This window comes from Pseudorca crassidens, chromosome 3, assembly GCF_039906515.1.
Source record: "Pseudorca crassidens isolate mPseCra1 chromosome 3, mPseCra1.hap1, whole genome shotgun sequence".
Classification (NCBI taxonomy): domain Eukaryota; kingdom Metazoa; phylum Chordata; class Mammalia; order Artiodactyla; family Delphinidae; genus Pseudorca; species Pseudorca crassidens.
The window spans coordinates 12,797,712-12,821,258 of NC_090298.1; the positions used below are offsets into that span (position 1 = coordinate 12,797,712).

At 40.4% G+C, this 23,547-nt stretch overlaps 1 long non-coding RNA gene across 10 annotated transcripts in view; it reads right to left on the bottom strand.

The window, feature by feature from the left end:
• Window positions 1–23,547, bottom strand: part of LOC137221143 (uncharacterized) — a 65,251-nt gene that overhangs the window by 9,623 nt on the left and 32,081 nt on the right. For 7 of the 10 annotated variants that reach the window (XR_010941890.1, XR_010941893.1, XR_010941887.1 and 4 more), the window contains 4 exons: window positions 6,701–6,851; window positions 4,030–4,233; window positions 2,037–2,251; window positions 1,184–1,391 (listed from right to left, as the gene is read on the bottom strand). This is a non-coding gene — a long non-coding RNA (uncharacterized lncRNA). The remainder of the gene's footprint in view (window positions 1–1,183; window positions 1,392–2,036; window positions 2,252–4,029; window positions 4,234–6,700; window positions 6,852–23,547) is intronic. The other 3 variants (XR_010941889.1, XR_010941888.1, XR_010941891.1) reach the window with 3 other exon arrangements.

Sequence of the window (23,547 nt, forward strand, 5' to 3'; positions counted from 1 at the left end):
TTTGAAAGGTCCCCAAGAAACTGTATTAGTTCAGGGCCACCTTAGTGACTTGAATTTCTTGGATGTGGGCCTTCACAGCCCTGAACCAAAGTCATTTCCACCCACGGGGGAGCCAGGGGAAAGCCCCAGGGCCTTCTCTGGTGTACGGGAGAGCCCAAGACAGAGCTAGCATAGGTTCAGCCCAGCCTCAAGGAGAGAAGAGCAGCCCAGATCAGGGGCATTCCTGTTAATTTTCCAGGGACGTTCTGCAAATGGATTTTGGATGGAAATATTTGTTTTTGTTATATATCAGATGATTTTCTCATATTTTAATGAGATCTAAGAAAGACCATTTTAATTCTGTCCAAGCAGGCCTTGGGGAGGAAAAAAAAAATCTAATTTATGAGTACTCTGAAAATGTTGAGAATCCACATTAAAGAAGGTATTTTTTTTTTCTTTTTTTTTGCGGTACGCGGGCCTCTCACTGTTGCGGCCTCTCCCATTGCGGAGCACAGGCTCCGGATGCGCAGGCTCAGCGGCCATGGCTCACGGGCCCAGCCGCTCCGCGGCATGTGGGATCCTCCTGCGCCACCAGGGAAGCCCTGTATTTTAACTGATAACTGACTTGATATGTGAAAACCTATACAAATAGGAATAAAGGAATGACTAATTCAGAATTAGTTCTCTTAAATAGCAAGTTTCTAAAGCTGTGTGATTCTCTTTATAAGAATGTGTTTCACACTGATTAAGACTATGTAAATCGTTACTGTGTAAATTTTTAAAATATATATTTTTATAGATCTAAAACTTTAATGGTCTATTGGGTTGCTTGTCATAAGTTGAATATTGTTTCATTACCTTAGTATTGACTATACTTAGGTTTCTGTACTTTTATACTATATAGTATAGTATAAAGTATACTATATAGTATAAAAGTATATAGACTATACTTTTCTCTATAGTCACTCAGTTTCCTTCAAATCCCGTTTGTCACAATGTTTGCTTTATAGTCAGACACAAAATTAAGTGGGTCCAAATGGTACAATCACTTCTATATTATTTGCTGAAAACAGTTGAGTCGTCCCTCAATTCACTTTGGTTTTAATCCTGTCATACTCCTCTAGGCTAAGAAAATGAAAGCTTAGCTGGACTACATTTATGCTTAATATCAACATGGTTTATAAGTGATAGAAAAACTACTCACATATTCAGTCAGCCCTGGACCAGAAGGCTCTGTAGAACAGCCAGAAGTGCGTGCCATATGTCTGCACTGGAAGACCATAGAATGCGCTTTAGGAAACAAGAGCTCAGCGTGGAATGAGTGTGGTTCAAAGCCAGCGTGGATGAGTGGACCACATGTGGGACATTCAACTTATATTCCTATCTGGTGTCTCTGGAGAAAATACCACTCTCTGTTTAAAAAAAAAAAAACAAAAACAGAGTTCTGAATATAATTGATCCATTGGTCCTCATAGTCAACGTCATCAGGTCTCAGATTATTTAAGTCATTTTGCTGCCACCAGTGTCACTTAGTCACTTGGAAAGTTTAGTCAAGACAATTTCCTAAAATTTTTTTAAATGCTCACTTTAAGTATTTTCAACTTAGTCTAGATGGGTTGTAAAACCCATTTCTGTACAAGTAGTTTATTTAAATGAGGAATGTGCCCTAAGAAGCATTCCTGAGGTACAGAAATATTTTTTCCATTGAAATAATATTCTTTGTTTACGAATAGGCTTTCTTATTTCTAACTTACAAAACCTCAGACGGGACATCTGGACAGAACCATATAGAGGATGGTAGTTAAAACTATCAGCATGGCATTTTACTATTCTGTTTACTCATCCTCGAGTTTGAAAAGGTGGGGTGAAGGTCAAATCGGTAATGCTAGAAGGCTTCATGGACAACGTATAACTTTACTCCATTGCTCCTTACCATACATCAACACCTCTATAAGGACAAACATGAAGGCCTGAGACTTTCCTGGCCCCATGTCTTTTTATCACTGTCATCCCCAAAGACAGAATCTGGGAAGCAACTTGGGATCTACTTCATGTACCTTCAAGTCTCGGCTTTTGGCCTCTCCTCAGTGTGTGCATGGACTTCCTTTGGGTGCTGGCTTCTCTGTTGGACCGAACTTCATGGGAAGGACCCCAGGGCTAGGTGATGAGAAGCAGCTGGTGTAAACTGACGGTGGGGGTGAAGACCTGAAAAGCTGCATGAATGTTCTGGAACTTCCCGTATGTGATTCCAAGTAGACACATTTATGACTCCCTTAAATAAAAAAGGAGCAGAGATGAGGTGATACCTGGTGAAAATGATGTTTATTATAAAATATTTGTATCATTATAGCTAAATAGGAAAGATAAATATATGTTTATATCTCTTATCAGAAGCTACCCTTAGCTATAATTAAGCATGCTGGATAGATTAAAAACTGAGCACTGGTGTATATTTGATCTATGTTTAAATTCATTAGTCAGAAAGTGGTAAATGAGAAATTAATTTTTCCACTTGGTTTATATTTCACAAGATAAGAGTGGACACTTCAGTTGGCTTGTGAGGCCAGTTGTATTACTGGTTGCATTTTCAGCTGTCCCTCCTGTGTGTCTTTCTAGGTGCTAGCAGACTGGAAGACACTCCATGTACTGTACAGGAAAAGGAAATGTCACATTCTTTTTAAAGCAGGAAGTCAAGTGGCTTTTTCCTTTGAAAACTGTGACAGAACAGTGCTTATAAAACTATCCGTGGTGAATCTGGTGATGGACCTGTTCTTAAAATTTCCAATTCTTTGCAGACTGGCACTTTTGTAAAATTAAATTAAAATGTTGCACTGAGATCAAATTGCTATAAAAGTTTCTAAACACTTGCTCTCAGTTTCTGTACATTCTTGCAGATGGGCAGAAAGAGTTTGCTATGTGGCACTGGTCTGTAGAGCACCCTTTAGTAGCAGTGAAACATGAGTTTCAGGCAAGGATCAATAGCTTCTGATGTTATTTATCTGGGAGCTTGGGATTTTGCCCAGAACGGGAGGGCGGTTCTTTCGTTTTGTTGTTTTGCTATTGGTCCAACTTTTGTGTAGAGTTGCCCAGTACGTGCCTTGCTCAGGGCACCTGACTGAGGAGGTGCGTGGGGGCTGGGATCTCTCCTCTGAGTCATACCCTCTGCTTGGCGGAGGTCCTTGGATCAGCCATCAGATAGTCCCAGTTACATTTGCTACCTTTTTGAGAAGGCTTCCCTAGGTTTCTACATTCTCTTAGCGGAAATCAGCAAGAACCTCCTTTTGATTTCAGTTCGTTATGGTTAACAAAAATCTTCATCACATTTCTTTCTTTACTGGATTTCAAGCTCCTGTGGGAAGGAGTGTGGGTCTTATATTGTGACTAGAACAGTGCTCATACTAATATCAAATGAATTCCGAATCACAGGTTGGTAGTGAAAGCCACACTCAGCTGTTAACCTTCTTGAAGAAGCAAAGAATCTCATAGTGTGATGACTTTTTTCCTTCTTTTTTTTTTGATCCAGGACTTGAAGAGACAAAGTTTTTAGATGTAGTCCTGGGGAGAGAAACTCCCTGAAGTTAATGATACCCCGACATATTCATCCAGTCAGAGAGACCTATGGAATGGCCATGATAGACATAAGAGGTCAAACCAAGTATTGTTAACATTTTATCTTTAGTGAGGTTAAAATTAACCAAGGACATTGAGTTCACCGAGAAACAGGTTCTTAAACAAATATAGCTCATGAAAAAACATTGCTTATTGGGGTCACGGACTCCTAACAATGAACAGAAACTTAATATGTCTGGGGAACACACGTGCCATGTTGCACTGCTGGTGGAAGAGGCCTGACCCCAGCCTGGACTCTGCAGAGCCTCCTGGCAGGTCGCAGGTAGGGGACAGTGGTGTAGGGTGAGGCTGGTGTGGCAAACAGGGAAGCAAGGGCATAGCAGCCTGAGACCACCTCAGGTATTTATCAAAGTCAGAAGCAGGACACACCCCTTGGCATGCACAACTGACATCAGGAAAAATGAAGGCCTGGAAACTTACCACCAACACAGAGGAAATAACTTTTGGTGGCAAATGGGACAGGAGAGAGTTCTTAAACAACGAGTGGCTTGTAATGGTCTCTTCTCCACCAGACACATCCATCACGCCTTGGTTCCTAGGGTCTTCACGCATCTGAAAGGCACACTGTTTGACCCTCACAGGCCTCGTCGATAGTGGCCTGAAGAGGGGGCACGGGCTCAACGTCTGTAATAAGGAAGAGTTTTGAGCAAATCCATGAATTCCAATTCTGTGTGGGATTTTAGTGTGAATGACAAATGTTTATGAGCCTAAGTTGCTGTTTTATGATTAATATGAAATACTGCCTGAGCCTAAAAGCCAGTCTTGCCAGAAACACAAGAAGTATGTGTCTAACATATTTTGGGTTCTGTTCAAGCAGTTAGGTTGTGAGGATAGAAAACCACTTAAGTCAGTTCCATAAGGAGAATCCCACAGACCGACAGGGCAGGAAGTACAGCCAGTCCTCCTGGAAGGCACCTGGGACTTAGAGAGCCAAGAAGTAAAGCTTCCAGCAGCATCTCTCACAATCCACGGAGAGATGGTCTCATCGCTCAAGATTTCCCCGCCTCACTCTGTACATGATCTCTATTTCCTTTCGTCTCTTTGTCTCTCTCCACCTCCATCTCCCACTCTTCATCCTCCGGGCACACAAGGGTGCTCCTGCCACTGAAGGAAGCTGCATCTTAGCTCACCAGTCCAAAATCCTGAGAAGTAGAATCTGATTGGCTCAGCCGACCTACGGTCCTTGAACCACGTGCACAACTCTATCCAATCATCTGTGGCCAAGGCATGGGGCCCAGGCGCCTGCAGCACAGATTCAAAGTTTCTGGGAAGCAGGTGTGTTCAGGGCGTGCCTCAAACCATATCAAATACACGTGGAGTTTTCACAGCTCAGGTGCACACATGAGTGACCTTCAGCGAAGGAAGAAGAATCAGCGTAGTTCAGAGCACCTCGTAGTTAAGGTTGGTAATCATCCAATTAGCATCCTCACCGATAGAAATGTTAACGAGTTCATCAGAGAAGAACAAAGACAAATGCTGGTAACATCAAAGCTTTAGGGTAAGAGTCACACAAGGTTGCCCTCATGAGGCAGTTTTCTTAGCGGTCGGAGGGGAGATAGGAAAAAAAAAGAGTTACAGGTGTCCGGAGTAATTCCCTTCGTGTGCAGGTTTGTTGCTGTTGATCTGCTTAAATAGCCTAAAAGACACACATGTGCTGTTTTTCAAATGCAGACCGAAGTCCTGCGAGCTTTCCTGCAGCTTTTTGATGGAAAGGGGATTTACAGTTCTGTCCTCTAAACTTCAACTACGTGTGTTTTCAGCCCCATTTTTGGCCTGCGGTTGGCTAGCTCTGTAAAGTGCTCTGGGCTCCAGTACTTGAACTTCATGTTGCAAAGGGTAAATTTAGCATTGTCTGCTTCCTCCAAGTTCCATGACGACTTCCTTAATTTGTTGTTCTCTTTGTGCCCTGGGTAGTAAACTCTTATGGACAGTGGAGACTGGCTCCTGCACTCTTAAGCCTAAGTGCCAAGGTTGTCTGGAACCTTATGCACAGAATTCCCAACAGCTCTGTCACAGGTTAGTTTAGTGTTTACTGTAATGAGGTGTTGTTTTCCCTATGCCTTATTCCTTCTACAGGATATTATATTTGTTAAGATACAGCCTGGAGCCAGGGAACAGAGCAGAGAACCCAGACCCTTCGAAGGGTAAACCTGCTGGTTGTTCTCATCCGTCAGATTACATGTGTGGCTTTCTAGACACTAAGTAAATAAAAACAACGGGAAATCTTTGGAGAGCCTCATGGTGGATATCAGAAAAGATAGTTTGGTGTTGTAAATGAATATTCACTAAATCTATTTCTGGGCCAACCTGTGTTGGGGACATTAAAATTACCTACATTTCAAAGGTTAACAATGCAACTAAACTAAGCCAATGTAAGTTTAGGCTTAAACATACAGAGAAGAGGAACTATTTCCCACAAACTAATGGTCGGCAAGACCTAATGGAATGAGTGTGTTGAACAATGCTGTAAAAACCACAATAAAAAAAGCAGTCAGACTTAAGGCTTCATTTTAATAACCTCAGACACCAAGTTGAATATCCATGTGGGAAGAAGCAAACACCTTATAAAATAGATATGGTTGGTGCTAAACCTATACTTACCCCAGCTCAGGGAAAAAGAAGTAAATAGATATGGTGAAATGATTTCAAATTGTTCCAAGCCATCTCCCTTACTTTACTCCTAAACCATCCCCAGATAATGCGATTTTCAAAGTCAGTTATTGTGTTGAACAAAGGACAGTGATGAAAAATAGTAACCAAAGTCATTTTCAAATGAGTGAAACAAGATATGCTTCTTCAAATATGAAGAAATCTCTCAACATAAAACCATTTAACAACTTTTATGAAGTTTAGGAATTAAGCAAAGACGTGGTAAAGGACAACTGCTTCAAAATTGTAGCAATGCCTCTAAGTTCCTATTTGTAGGCTGATGGTCCTGAGGAGATGCATTAGGACCTCGTACATTAATGCAACCTTCAGTGCCATTTAATCCTAACAGGGACCAGAAAGTTCAGCATCATCTATGTAGCAGGCCAAAACGCTGCCAAGTCCTTGTATACAGAGGAATCAAGTATCACACTGAAGTACTGACCTGGTGATTAATGACCCACTATCCGCCAGCCACTTTTCTTCACAGGAGCATTCTAACTGTTTCTCAGCATCCAGCCATACGTTGGGTCCCTCTATGCAACTGCAGGCAACCTCAGTTCCATGTTCCCTCACAGCGACTCTTTGGTCTCAAGCTGTACCACGTGGAGAGAGGATTTTATGAATCTCTTGCCAAGGATCTTTCAGGTCAAGGTCAAGCCATGGATCTTTTCACATTATGCCTTCAAGAGACCAGCATCCAAAGTGACTGTGCAAGAGACCCAGAGGGTCACACCTTAGTAGTAGAGCTAAACTAGCCCAGAATAGAGACTACTCCAGATGTACCCTTAAACACTTAAAAAGAAGCCATGAAAGGATCAAACCAATCTGATCTTCCAGGACTTTAACTAGCTTCCAGAACAAAACCAACATTCTTTAAAGGAGGATAGCTAAGTTCAGATACTCAATGATCTAACGACTCAATGTTCAGGATCCCAAAAAAAAATACTAGACATGCCAAGAATCAGGAACTATGACCCATAACCAGGAGGAGAAAAAGAGTCAATAGAAAAAGACCCACCAATGACAGAGATGGTGAAATTAGTATTCAAAGACAATGAAATAGCTATTACAAACATGCTCAACATGTTTAAGGATCTTTAAATAATATGAATATAATCAGGAGAGACAGTGAAGACATAAAGAACCAATTGGAACTTCTAGAGATGAAAATTAAGATATCTGAAGTGAAAAAATACACTGGTTGGGACTAACTGCAGCTTAGACATGGAAAAAGACCAGGGAACCTGAAGATGTAGCAGTACAAACTATTCAATCTGAAACATTAACTAACTAAATAAATCAGGCCTCAATGACCTGGGGATAATATAGAGTGGTTCATTATATGTTTGACTGGAGTCCCAGAAAAGTGTGTGTTGGCAGGAGGAGAGGAGAGGGAGACAGAAAGATATTTGAAGAAATAATGGCTGAAAAACTTCCAAATTTAATAAAAACTATGAACCCACAGATCTAAGGACCTTAAGGAACCTGAAGTAGCATAAACACACACACACACACACACACACAGTAACATCAAAGTACATCAAAATCAAATTTCTGAAAGACAGTGATAAAGAGAAAATCTTAAAATCAGCCAGAGGAAAAAGGCACATGGTGTACAGAGGAATAAGGATAAGAATGAGAGCAGATTTCAGAAATGATGCAAGTCAGAAGACCATGGACATCTTTAAATTGTAGAATGAAAGAAAAAATACTGTCAACATAGAGTTCTATATCCAGCAAAAATCTTCTTTAAAAATTTTACCTTAAGGTGAAATAAAGACTTATTAAGACAAACAAAAGCTGAGAGGCTTTGCCAGTTAACATCACTATAAGTATTGTTAGAGGAAGTTCTTTAGATAGAAGAAAAATAAAACCAGATGGAAACTTGGATCTAACAAAGGAATGAGGAGTACAAGAAATGGTAAATATGTGGGTAAATATGAAAGTATTTTTTCACTTTTAAATCTCTTCTATGACTAATTACCTATATAAAGCAAAAATAAACATGTGTTCATAACTTATGCAGAAATAAAATGTATGACAACAATAGCACAAAGGATGGAAGGGGAAAATGGAAGTATATTGTTATAAGGTTATTATACAATATTCAAACATTATTAGTTAAAGTAAACTTGGTAAGTTGAGGATATATATTATAAACATTAGCACAACCACTAAAAGCTAAAAGGTAGAGGTATAGCTAAGAAACCAATAACAGGAAATAAGGGTAAAAAATGAACAGAGAACAGATGGGATAAATAGGGAACAAACATCCAGATGGTAGATTTAATCACAACCATTACATGTAAATGGTTACAAACACTCGAAATAAAAAGAATGAATTAGATCCAGCTGACTGGAGGGAATTCCTGGTGCGCTGTGAAGTGGAAAAAGCAACATACAGAGTTGCTGTTAGTATTTGTTTATCTATGGGTAGTAGGAGGGAGAGGTGAGGGAAAAACAAAAGGAGACTGACAAAATGGAAACAGATGCATGATAAAATAACAAGAAGTGTTAAATATAATCTATGACAGTGTTGTTGATAATAAAAATGTGTTCTGAACATAGACCAGGATTAGAAGATGACATGAACAAGTGAAAACATTGAATTGACCTAGGATGTGATTGTGGTTAATTTTATTCTTAGATTCTTGACCTTCCGTATAACTTTTATAACAAAATATTGAAATTTAAAAATAAATGTATGAGGTTGGAAGATACAGAAAATCATGACTCAAATTCCTTTTATAGTGAGTGGTTCTTTGACTCTCTAGTTTTGTGGAAGGAAAATGAAGACCTTTTGTGCAATAATTCTCCCAAGATAGTTCCAGCCCTGTAAATGCTTTAGCATCTTATCTGGTATTAGCACAGGGCACTGGCTGTTGTTGTAGGTAGTCATTAAACATGGCAAGAAACTCCACCTGAAGTGAGAGTCGGTCAGAGTTCTTTGGTTGCAGGTAGCAGGAACTGACTTTGGCTGACTTAAAGGAAAGAAAATCATTGGGAAGACCAGAAAATTAGTCTTGGAATTGAGGCAGCTCCAGAAGGAGGAAGCAGGAATTCCAGGGATCGTCCATAGCAGCAGCAGTCTGGTTGGGTTGCTTCCACTGAACTAGTGAATTCCAGTCTTACTTCAAACTTACATCACTGGCTCAAGTGTCAAAGTCCCAGAAAAAAGCACTGGACTCACTCACCATGTGCTCACTCTCTAGATACACTAGGACCTACTAGGAGGTGCTCAGGACCGCTTAGGGTCTTGGTAGCAGGAGGGCTGCTTCCTGTAATCACAGTTCTACCAAAATCACATGCACATAGAGAGGGAAGGCTATTTCCCCAAAAGAATTCAGGGTGTTCTAAGGAAGGGCTCATGGACACTGGGTGACCAAAACATACCTTTCTTGGTACTAGAAAAAGGAAGAGGAATCATGGGGAAATTTTCACAGGGTTGAGCGTCATACCAAGAATGTGGAGTCTACCTGCAACGCAAGATCCCACTGCATTCCTGAGTCTGGGGTCCAAATTGAGGAGGGCAAGGTTTGCAAATGCTTTTGTGCTATGAACTGTGGGAATTGAATTTATGGTCCAAAGCCCAATATAATAGACATGATAAGGCTTGCCTTTAGCCTGAAGGAATTTGATATAGTGGTTTGTGTTGGTGGCTTATTTATAAATATTATATGAATTTTTTCAATATAAATTTGTTTCAGTCTCTCATCTCAAGTGCTCCCATAAATATGTATTAATTATTATGGGTGTTTTTTTTTTTTTTTTTCTGATGGGCCTCTAAAACTGACCAGAAAGAAACCACATTAATACATTTGGGAAAAAGATATTCTAAATATAATAAATGTTGCTGGGTGATATGAAATGACATGGCACGTCTAAATTAAACCTTGAAGAAGAGTATAGGCAGGTGGGCAAGTCAGGAAAATCATTAAGGAAATGAAGCAAACTGTTGAAATTCTGTGCCCCACAAAAGAATAGCCATCTTGCAGATGGGCTTATAGTTGAAGAAAGCAATAAATAATCACTGAAGGAGAAAGTAAGGGTTAAAGAAAGAATAAATGAAATGGAAATGGGAAGTGTTTGCTTTTGAAAACATCTGGACTCAAGATCCACTCCCAGCTTCTCAGAATGATAGGGGCTCCTGTGTGCCTGCTCAGGGTGATGCTCTTTCTTTTCTCCAGGAACAGAAGTACCATTTACGATGTTTGTGTTAAGAAATTCCAGGGCTCCTACGGAAATATACTCTGACCTCTTACACAACATGTTTACTTAAGCCAGAGCAAAGGAAATAATGGACGTTGAGAGAGCAAATGGCTGCCTTCCACCCTGTTCCCTTTAAAAATCAGTAATTTTTATGTACTTCTTTTTCTTCTTAAGGAAGCAGCATCTGGCTTCATGGAATTTGGCAGAGTTAAGCATCCTGTTCTAGTTATGTTGATTTTTAAATACAAATAAGATTGGTAAATGGCAACTAAAGTTGAACCATCTGAGTAAGAATGAGAATAATGAAAGCCAGTGAGACTGAACCATACATTTTTAGTTAGGTCTTTGTAGGTCATCTTTTCCCTCTCCCACCCACAGTCATACAGATGAAAACATGACATCACATGATTTGACACAATTTTTCTGTTCAAACATTTGTGGGAACTTTCTATATAATTTCTTATTTTGAAGTGCTATTTTTTACACAATTCTTTTATAACAGTGTTGTATGAGGTTAGAATTAACATCTACCATACAGATAAAGTCTGTTATGACAGGACTGATCACATGGAAATATGTGTAGGGGACATGTAGCTGCAATTATGTGCTGAAGTTCATCTTTGGACTAAATTTAGAAAGGTGAAGGATTGGATATATAACTTTTAATCCTTTCCTCATCTTTAGAAAATGGGCCCATTTCCAGGCCAGGGCCAGGATTATGTCTTAGAAATTTGAGCCCATGTGAAGCATGCTTAAGAAGATTATTCTTACCATGAAGGCTCTTAACAGAATTAATCTTAAGCCTGAGTATGACCCAGACACTAGTCTGGGCTTTTAGTGTCACAGGATATTACGTGCACCCAGAATAAAATAAATTCCTCAATAATGCAATGGGATGATTTGCTCAACAATTCAGTAATAAAAATAACTTCATGAATACAAGTCATATGACTTATTTCACAAATATTGTCTTAGTTTATCATGCATGTATAATTATTCACAAGGTTTAGATACGAAAATGAAGCTAATAGAGGCAAGTGACTTGTCTAAGAACTCATGCTGAGTGAGTGCCTGGCACACAACGATATATTTTGCTAAGTGGATTAATGAAGTGTTGTAGCAGATCCTTTGTCTTCTGGTCAACTGCTTACGAAATGTACAAATGAAGACAAGCATAGCTGCCATAATATACAGCAGTGTTGAAAAGAAGAAAAGCATAATAGAAATGTCACTTTTAGAAAACTTTTGCAGGACTTTGGTAGCCTTTTGTAAGCTAATTTTGAAAAGATGGCAGGCAGGGGAGCTGTCCTTGGTGCTGAACCTTCCATGAGGCGAAAAGGTTAGAGGATGGCCTCAACCAGTTTTCCTACATATTTTCTTCTGGGCTTCTATTACCAATGACAATACTATCAATAAAAAATTCTACTTCTAACAAATTTTCCTTTCTAAATATTTTAAGGATTTTATAATATTTTTAATTATAGCTTTGTTATTATTTTAAAAGGTAAATTTAATGCTATAATTCACTAGATTTTAGTATAGTCACAAAGTTGTGGAATTATCACCATTATGTAATTTTAGAATATTTTTATTACTGCTGAAAAAACCCAAAGAAACCCCTCTCCTCAGCCTCTGGAACCAGGAATCTACTATCTCTATAGATTTGCCTATTCTGGACTTTTCATATAGATGGAATCATACAATATGTGGCCATTTGTAACTTACTTCTTTCACATAGCATACTGTTTTTGAGGACTATCCATGTTGTGATATGTATCAATACTTCATTAAGTTTACTGACAAACAATAATCCATTGTATGAATATACCACATTCTATTCATCAGTTAATGAACATTTAAATTGCTTCTCCTTTTGGGCTATGCTGCTGTGAACATCTATGTACAAGTTTTTTTGTGCGGCTACATGTTTTCAGTTCTCTTGTGTGTATACCCAGGAATGGAACTGCTGGGTTATATGATCTTTTTAATATTTTGAGGATCTGTCAAACACTTTTCCAAAGCACTTGCCACCAGCAATGTATGAGTATTCCAATTTTTCCTCATCCTTTTCAACAACTGTTATTGTCTGTTTTTTTAATATTAGTCATCCTAGTGGGTGTGAAATTGTATCTCATTGTGGTTGACTTGCATTTCTGTAATGACTAATGACGTTGAGCATCTTTTCATGTACTTATTGGACACCTGTCATCTTCTTTGGAGAAATGGCCATTCAAATTTTTTGCACATTTTTAAAAATTTGGGTGGTTTTTCTTTTTATTGTTAAGGTGAAAGAGTTTTTTATATATTCTGGATACAAATCCTTTATCAAATATATCATTTAGAAATATTTTCTCTCGTGCTGTGGGTTGTCTTTTCACTTTCTTGATAGTGTAAATGACTGTTTTCAACACAGTGATCCTTCTCTGATGGAATATTACTCAGCCATAAAAAAGAATAATGCCATTTGTAGCAACATAGATGGACCTAGAGATTATCATACTGAAACAAGTCAGACAGAGAAAGACAAATATATGATGTCACTTATATGTGGAATCTAAAAACTAGTGCAAACAAACTTATTTACAAAACAGAAATGGACTCACTGACATAGAAGACAAACCTATGGTTACCAAAGGGGAAGGGGAGAGGGATAAATTGGGAGTATGGGATTTACAGATGCACACTACCACATATAAAATAGGTAAACAACAAGGATTTACTATATACAGGACAGGGACTGTATACAATATCTTGTAATAACCTATAATGGAAGATAATTTTTTATTTATTTTTTTTGCAGTACGTGGGCCTCTCACTGCCGTGGCCTCTCCCATGGCGGAGCACAGGCTCCGGACGCGCAGGCTCAGCGGCCATGGCTCACGGGCCCAGCCGCTCCGCGGCACGCGGGATCCTCCCGGACCGGGGCATGAACCCGCGTCCCCTGCATCGGCAGGCAGACTCCCAACCACTGCGCCACCAGGGAAGCCCGGAAGAGAATTCTTAAAAAGGATACACACACACACACACACACACACACACACACACACACACACGTATAATCAAATCACTTTGAGGTACACCTGAAACTAATACAATATTATAAATCAACTGTACTTCAATTTAAAAATTGTAGAAAAAGAACAGAAATACACAAATAAAAAAAGAAAAAAAAAAGAATTCCAGTATCTATGCTCCAAGTAGCTCATTACGAAGGAAGGAACTCATTTACAACATAATTGTTGGCAAATATTATATGAAAGAAAAATTTTAGTGGTTCTCTGGTAAAAGGCTTGCTTATAAAACTGGACGATGCAGAATGTGTGGCATCTGTTCCCTGCAGGAGAAGAGGTATGCCTCACTATAACACTGTACTTTTCTCATTGTGTGGAACCTACCCTCCTATCAATAAAACAAACTCTGCTTGAAAATGATAGCCAAGGAAAAAAGGGGTGGAAGCATAGAACTGTTTTATATACTAATAAGTATTAAACCCCTGTTTTCAAATTTTATTCTTTGGCAATAAAATATATTCCTCTCACACAATCAGAGAAAGATTAAACTATTTTTTAATTGGAAAATATTTACATCAGCAAGAGCTTTTCCCCCTTATTGGAAAGCAGAATAAAAAAAAGAGTCTAGTGAGTTAACTGAGATCAATTTTATTCCTTTAAAAAGTTTCAAGGTTGAGAGATCAAGATGGTGTAATAGAAGGATGTAGAGCACACCTCCTCCCACAGACACATCAAAAATACATCTGCATGTGGAACAGTTCTCACAGAGTACCTACTGAATGCTGGCAGAAGATCTCATACAACTAAAACTACAAGAAAGATAACTATTTAACCAGATAGGGTGAAAGGAAAAAAAAGGAATTAGGATGGGACCTGCGCCCCTGGGAGGGAGCTGTGAAAGAAGGCCTTCCTCACCCTGGGAACTCCCTTCACCAGTTGGGAGATCATTTGGGACAAATAGGGAGCTTCAGAGGCTCACAGGAGAGTGCAGCAACTGGCTTATGGCAGGCAGAACAGAGACAGACCAGGACAGACGGTCCTGGACACCTCACTGCACTCCCCAGCCTGAGATGTGCATCTGCTGGTGTGTGCAGGGTCTTGGTGCTGAAACTCAGGCTTCAGTGGAGAGGACTGGGGTTGGCTGCAGGGAGACAGCCCAAAGGAGCTGGAGTGGGGTCCAGGTCGCAACTGGGGGTGTGCTCAGGACAGAGCCCAGATCTGCCGTAGCAGCCCCATTGTTAACATGTGCAGGGAGTGAGGGGCAGGGCCCTGACAGAGCAGCCTCATTCTATGTGTGCCTACAGCAGGCATGCATCTGCCTCTACAAGCTCTGGGAGCATGCAAGTGCCAGTGGGTTGCTGGCATGCAGAGGCAGGGCTGAAGTCTGAACTGATCCCTGGGTCCATGTGACTTTCAAGCAGGGCTAAAATCTGCAGAGCCATATCCCTACAGCTGTATGACACTGGTGATTTACACCACCAGGGCCTTTGTAAACTTCGCACCTATGGGACATCCAGGTGGATTACTGGTGCTCCCATGGCTAGGGTGGGTCTGGTGTTAGCAGCTGCGGGCTTTGCAAGTGTAAGCATGCAGAGGTGCAGCTGCGGTCTGGGCTGATCCCGTAGCACCCAGGGGTAGAACTATGGTGGGTCACGGGGCCTGATCAACATATCTGTGCTGGTGGCTTTGTGAGCATGGAGCCTAAGGGACATCCAGGCTGGGTGCCAGAATTCCCACAGCTGAGGTGGGACCAAGGGCAGTATACTTTCTGAGCATGCATGGGTGACAGGCAACCCCAGAGAGCACACTTCCAGGTGGAAAGCTCTTATGAAGGAATACTCAGTGGCTCCTCTTGCAGTGGAAGTACTCCAGTACCATCAACCTCAAACTGCAGCTCAGAAACAGATCTGAGAGCTAATACTTCAACAAATAAGGAGCAGACCCTGCCCCCAATAGGGCTGTGACAACCACAGAGCAAAGAGGAGGCCCCACTCAACATCCAGTGCAGGCTGCGGTCACCACAACACCAATCAAGCCCCCTATGAAGGAGACAACACTCAGCACACACGGAGGAGAGATGTGGAAGGCATCCATACTAAAAACAGTCTTCACCCCAAAAATATAAGACTCATGCAGGTTACACAGGGATGCTCCCACACCCTCAAGAACACAGTGGGTAAATTCATACAGTCAGAGAAATATAAGAAAAATGAAGAAGCAGAGGAACCAGTCTCAATTAAAAGAATAAGAGAAATCCCCAGAAAGAACAAACAATGAAAGAGACCTCTCCAGCCTGCTAGATCACGAGTTCAAAATGGAGGTAATAAAAATACTGAAGGAATTAAGAAAGGCTATCGATAGAAATGCAGATCACTGTAGCAAGGAGCTAGAAACTATAAAGAGGAGTCAAGAAAAATTAGAAAATTCATCTGCTGAGACAAAAGCCAAGCTAAAGGCAATAAATAGCAAACTAGATAATATAGAACAATGAATAAGTGATCTGGAAGATAAAATAATGGAAACCACCCAATGAGAACAGCAGACAGAAAGACAAACGAAAAAAAAATGAAAGCATTGTGAGACCTATGGGACAATATAAAGCAAGCCAATCTACACATAATAGGGATCCCAGAAGAAGAAGAAAGAGAAAAGGGGATCAAAAATGTATTTGAAAAAATTATGGCTGAAAACTTCCCAAACCTAAAGAAGGGAACAGATATCTACGTACAGGAAGCACAGAGGGTCCAAAACAAACCTACACCAAGACATATTATAATTAAAATGGAAAAAGTTGAAGATAAAGAGAAGATTCTAAAGGTACCAAAAGAAAAACAAAGAGTTAGTCACAAGGGAATCCCCATAAGGCTATAAGCTGATTTCTGTACAGAATCATTGCAAGAGAGAAGTGGCAAGATATATTCAAAGTCCTGAAAGGGAAAAACCTGCAACCTAGGATACTCTGCCCAGCAAGATTATCATTTAGAATAGAAGGAGAGATAAAGAATTTCTCAGACAAGCAAAACGTAAAAGAAGGGGAACGTAAAAAAAAAATCCCTTTAAAATTCGCATCCAAAAAAATAAAATACTTATGAATAAGCCTGACTGAGGAGGTGAAAACTTATATGCTGAGAACTATAAAACATTAATAAAGGAAACTGAAGATGATTTAAAGAAATGGAAAGATATCCCATGCTCTTGGATTGGAAGAATTAAAATAGTTAAAATGACGATACTACCCAAAGCAATCTACAGATTTAATGCAATCCCTATCAAATTACCCATGACAGTTTTCACAGAACTAGAACAAATAATCCTAAAATTTATATGGAACCATAAAAGACCCAGAATTGCCAAAGCAATCCTGAGGAAAAAGAATGAAGTAGGAGGCATAACCCTCCCAGACTTCAGACAATACTACAAAGCTACAGTAATCAAAACACCACGTTACTGGCCCAAAAACAGACATATGGATCAATGGAACAGAATAGAAAGCCCAGAAATAAACCCACACACCTGTGGTCAATTAATCTTCGATAAAGAAGGCAAGAATATACAGTGGAGAAAAGAGTCTCTTCTGTAAGTGGTGCTGGGAAAGCTGGACAGCCGCATGTAAATCAATGAAGTTAGAACACATCCTCACACTATAACAAAAATAAACTCAAAATGACTTAAAAACTTAAATATAAGACAGGGCATTATAAAACTCCTAGAAGAGAACATAGGCAAAACATTCTCTGACATAAATCATAGCAATGTTTTCTTTGGTCAGTCTCCTAAGGCAATAGAAGTAAAAGCAAAATTAAACAAGTGGAACCTAATCAAACTTATAAGCTTTGCACAGCAAAGGAAATCATAAACAAAATGAAAAGACGGGGCTTCCCTGGTGGCGCAGTGGTTGAGAATCTGCCTGCTAATGCAGGGGACACGGGTTCGAGCCCTGGTCTGGGAGGATCCCACATGCTGCGCAGCAACTAGGCCTGTGAGCCACAACTACTGAGCCTGTGCGTCTGGAGCCTGTGCTACGCAACAAGAGAGGCCGCGATAGTGAGGGGCCCGCACACCGCGATGAAGAGTGGCCCCCACTTGCCACAACTAGAGATAGCCCTCGCACAGAAATGACCCAACACAGCAAAAATTAATTAATAAACTCCTACCCCCAACATCTTAAAAAAAATGAAAAAACGACCTACACACTGGCAGAAAATATATGCAAATGATGCGACTGACAAGGGATTAATTTCCAAACTCTACAAACAGATCATACAACTCAACAAAAAAACAAACAATGCAATCAAAAAATGGACAGAAGACCTAAACAGACATTTCTCCAAAGAAGACATATAGATGGCCAACAGCACATGAAAAGCTGCTCAACATCACTAATTATTAGAGAAATGCAAATCAAAATTACAATGAGATCTTACCTCACACCAGTCAGAATGGTCATCATCTTAAAAATCTAAAAATAACAAATGCTGGAGAGGGTGTGGAGAAAAGGGAACCTTCCTACACTTTTGGTGGGAATGTAAATTGGTGCAGCCACTATTATGGAGAACAGTATGGAGGTTCCTTAAAAAACTAAAAATAGAGTTACCATATGACCCAGCAATCCCACTACTAGTTATATACACAGAAAAGATGAAAACACTAATGTGGAAAGATACATTCACCCCAATGATCATAGCAGCACTATTTACAACAGCCAAGAAAGGGAGGAAACCAAAGTGTCCATTGATGGATGAATGGATAAAGAAGATGTGGTATATATATATATACACATACACACACACACACACACACACACACACAATGGAATATTACTCAGCCATTAAAAGGAATGAAATAATGCCATTTGTAGCAACATGGATGGACCTAGAAATGATCATACTAAGTGAAGTAAGCCCAACAGAGAAATACAAATATCACATGATATCACTTATATGTGGAATCTAAAATATGATACAAATGAACTTATTTTCAAAACAGAAATGGACTCACTGACATAGAAAACAAACGTATGGTTACAAAGGGGAAAGGGAGTGGAAGAGGGATGAAGTAGGAGTTTGAGATTAGCAGATACAAACTACTATATATAAAATAGATAAACAAGGATTTACTGTATAGCACAGGGAACTATATTCTATATCATGTAATCACCTATAATGGAAAAGAATATGAAAAAGAATATATATTCATATATATATACATACACACACATATATATATAACTGAATCACTTTGTTACACACCAGAAACTAACACAACATTGTAAATCAACTATACATCATTAAAAATAAAATAAATTTAATTTAAAAAACTTTCAAATATAGCATTTATCCAACACCTACACTGAGTTGAAAAATATCTTCTCATATCCCTGAGCTAAAAATATATTTTCCCTACATGGGCAGTTTTCCATTATTTGTTTCAGTTAAGGGAATGTTCTTCCTCCTGCTAAAAATCAATAATTGCTATCAGTATAATTGAAGAATCATTCAAACATTCAAAGTTTGATTTGTTCATAAGGGTAAATGATATTTATTAATCTTTATTTTTAAATGCTTATTTTGTTGGACAGAAAATGAGAGTTATCTAATAGCTTAATTTACAAACATCTGAAATTCACTATTAATTTATTTAGCTTTCAAAGTGTTTTCCCCTAGTATCTTAAAGTCATTACAGGGCCATCTGAAATACTTTTTATATTTTACCCAAATAATTCCTCTGTACATTTACTTTAAAAAATAAATATATAGTGGGAGTCAGAAGACCTGAGTTCTATTTTTGATGTCACTGTGATCTCTAGAAGATAGTAAACTGCAGGTTTAATTTTCCATCTTTTGAGGATGCTATATGAATGATTAAAATTGGCTTTGAACTTTTCTCTGCTGGTGTCACCAGAATTAGAGTAAAGCAAGAATTTTTTTGTTTTATTTTGCTTTGGGTTTTTTTGATTTTGGTTTTTGTCTTTAACCACTGTTCACTACTGGGTTATGGAGAAGACACAGTCTACAACAAAAATCCTCATATAAGAGTCTTCTCAGTCAAGTCACCACTTCAGTCATTACCCTGCCCTACATAATGTCAGAAACATGAGAGCTTTACAGAAACATGGGCTCTGTCAACCTCCACCCTCTCCTTTGTCAAAAATTTCAGAGCAGGTGCAGAACTGACAAAGCTCACCTGGAGTTCACAAAGATAAATTCTGGGAAGGACTCACTAGGAATTAATATGACACCTGGGGAACAAAATTTCCTATCACCTGGTGGTCTAGGTAATATCACTCTGCTGGGATGTCTCCAACGGCAACAGTTATAAAGCTTTGGATAATCAGGTAACAATTAGACACTGTGAAATTCTGCCAGAGCTAGCTTCTACTGGAAGAGGAGGAAAATTTAATTTCAATAGAAATTTTTTTTTGTACTTCAAACGAACCAAGCAAATATTTACTTGTTACTAACTGTGTGCCAGGAACCGGGCCAGGTGTGGGGACATAAAGAATGATGGTATAGTCTTTACCCAAAGGAGATCACATTATAATTGAGAGACTAATGGAAAACAAATATTGATAAACCTGTTTTATTCCTATCTACATTTGGAACCAATATAGGCGGAGAAATTAATTCTCACAGGCAACTGAAGAGTGTAGATGTTATAGTTTAGAAGGTAGGATGGACCAAATTGTGAAGAAAGTGGAATGTCACATCAATAATAGTCAATAGGGAAGAGAGGGGGAAGATGGCGGAAGAGTAAGACGCGGAGATCACCTTCCTCCCCACAGATACATCAGAAATACATCTACACGTGGAACAACTCCTACAGAACACCTACTGAACGCTGGCAGAAGACCTCAGACCTCCCAAAAGGCAAGAAACTCCCCACGTACCTGGGTAGGGCAAAAGAAAAAAGAATAAACAGAGACAAAAGAATAGGGATGGGACCTGCACCAGTGGAAGGGAGCCGTGAACGAGGAAAGGTTTCCACACACTAGGAAGCCGCTTCGCGGGCGGAGACTGCGGGTGGCGGAGGGGGAAGCTTCGGAGCTGCGGAGAAGAGCACAGCAACAGGGGTGCGGAGGGCAAAGCGGGGAGATTCCCGCACAGAGGATTGGTGCAACCGGCACTCACCAGCCCGAGAGGCTTGTCTGCTCACCCGCTGGGGCAGGCGGGGCTGGGAGCTGAGGCTCGGGCTTCGGTCGGAGCGCAGGGAGAGGACTGGGGTTGGCGGCGTGAACACAGCCTGCAGGGGGTTAGTGCGCCACGGCTGGCCGGAAGGGAGTCCGGAAAAAGTCTGGACCTGCCGAAGAGGCAAGAGACTTTTTCTTCCCTCTTTGTTTCCTGGTGCGCGAGGAGAGGGGATTAAGAGCGCTGCTTAAATGAGCTCCAGAGACGGGCGCGAGCTGCGGCTAAAAGCGCAGACCCCAGAGACGGGCATGAGACTCTAAGGCTGCTGCTGCCGCCACCAAGAAGCCTGTGTGCGAGCACAGGTCACTATCCACACACCCCTTCCTCGGAGCCTGTGCAGCCCGCCACTGCCAGGGTCCCGTGACCCAGGGACAACTCGCCCTGGGGAACGCACGGGGAGCCTCAGGCTGGTGCAACGTCACGCCGGCCTCTGCCGCAACGCCACACTGGCCTCTGCCGCGATGTCACGCCGCCTCTGACGCCATAGGCCCGCCCCGCACTCCGTGCCCCTCCCTCCCCCACCCCCCCACCCCCGCCCGCGGCCTGAGTGAGCCAGAGTCCCCGAAGCAGCGGCTCCTTTAACCCCTTCCTGTCTGAGGGAAGAACAGATGCGCTCCAGCGACCTACACGCAGAGGCGGGGCCAAATCCAAAGCTGAGCTCCTGGGAGCTGTAAGAACAAAGAAGAGAAAGGGAAATCTCTCCCAGCAGCCTCAGAAGCAGCGGATTAAAGCTCCACAATCAACTTGATATACCCTGCAGCTGTGGAATACCTGAATAGACAATGAATCATCCCAAATTGAGGAGGGGGACTTTGAGAGCAAGATTTATTATTCTTTTCCCCTTTTCCTCTTTTTGTGTGTATGTGTATGCTTCTGTGTTAGATTTTGTCTGTATAGCTTTCCTTTCACCATTTGTCCTAGGGTTCTATCCATCTGTTTTTTGTTTTTTACTTAAAAAATTTTTTTTCTTAATAATTATTTTTTATTTTAATAACTTTATTTTATTTTATCTTACTTTATTTTATTTTATCCTCTTTCTTTCCTTCTTTCTTCCTTCCTTCCTTCCTCCCTCCTTCCCTCCCTCCCTCTCTCTCACTCACGCTCTCTCTCTCTCTCTTTCTTTCTTTCTACTTTTTCCCCCTTTTATTCTGAGCCGTGTGGATGAAAGGCTCTTGGTGCTGTAGCCAGGAGTCAGTGCTGTGCCTCTGAGGTGGGAGAGCCAACTTCAGGACACTGGTCCACAAGAGACCTCCCAGCTCCACATAATATCAAATGGCGAAAATCTCCCAGAGATCTCCATCTCAACACCAGCACCCAGCTTCACTCAACGACCAGCAAGCTAGAGTGCTGGACACCCTATGCCAAACAACTAGCAAGACAGGAACACAACCCCACCCATTAGCAGAGAGGCTGCCTAAAATCATAAGTCCACAGACACCCCAAAACACACCACCAGACGTGGACCTGCCCACCAGAAAGAAAAGATCCAGCCTCATTCACCAGAACACAGGCACTAGTCCCCTCCACCAGGAAGCCTACACAACCCACTGAACCAACTTTAGTCACTGGAGACAGACACCAAAATAACGGGAACTACGAACCTGCAAAAAGGAGACCCCAAACACAGTAAGATAAGCAAAATGAGAATACAGAAAAACACACAGCAGATGAAGGAACAAGATAAAAACCTACCAGACCTAATAAATGAAGAGGAAATAGGCAGTCTACCTGAAAAAGAATTCAGAATAATGATAGTAAAGATGATCCAAAATCTTGGAAATAGAATAGAGAAAATGCAAGAAACATTTAACAAGGACCTAGAAGAACTAAAGATGAAACAAGCAACGATGAACAATACAATAAATGAAATTAAAAATACTCTAGAAGGGATCAATAGCAGAATAACTGAGGCAGAAGAACAGATAAGTGACCTGGAAGATAAAATAATGGAAATAACTACTGCAGAGCAGAATAAAGAAAAAAGAATGAAAAGAACTGAGGACAGTTCAGAGACCGCTGAGCTCAGAGACCGCTGGGACAACATTAAACACACCAACATTCGAATTATAGGGGTTCCAGAAGAAGAAGAGAAAAAGAAAGGGACTGAGAAAATATTTGAAGAGATTATAGTTGAAAACATCCATTATATGGGAAAGGAAATAGTTAATCAAGGCCAGGAAGCACAGAGAGTCACATACTGGATAAATCCAAGGAGAAACATGCGAAGACACATATTGATCAAACTGTCAAAAATTAAGTACAAAGAAAACATATTAAAAGCAGCAAGGGAAAAAAAACAAATAACACACAAGGGAATCCCCATAAGGTTAACAGCTGATCTTTCAGCAGAAACTCTGCAAGCCAGAAGGGACTGGCAGGACATATTTAAAGTGATGAAGGAGAAAAACCTACAACCAAGATTACTCTACACAGCAAGGATCTCATTCAGATTTGATGGAGAAATTAAAACCTTTACAGACAAGCAAAAGCTGAGAGAGTTCAGCACCACCAAACCAGCTTTACAACAAATGCTAAAGGATCTTCTCTAGGCAAGAAACACAAGAGAAGGAAAAGACCTACAATAACAAACCCAAAACAATTAAGAAAATGGGAATAGGAACATACATATCGATAATTACCTTAAATGTAAATGGACTAAATGCTCCCACCAAAAGACACAGACTGGCTGAATGGATACAAAAACAAGACCCATACAGATGCTGTCTACAAGAGACCCACTTCAGGACTAGAGACACATACAGACTGAAAGTGAGGGGATGGAAAAAGATATTCCATGCAAATGGAAACCAAAAGAAAGCTGGAGTAGCAATTCTCATATCAGACACAATAGACTTTAAAATAAAGACTATTGCAAGAGACAAAGA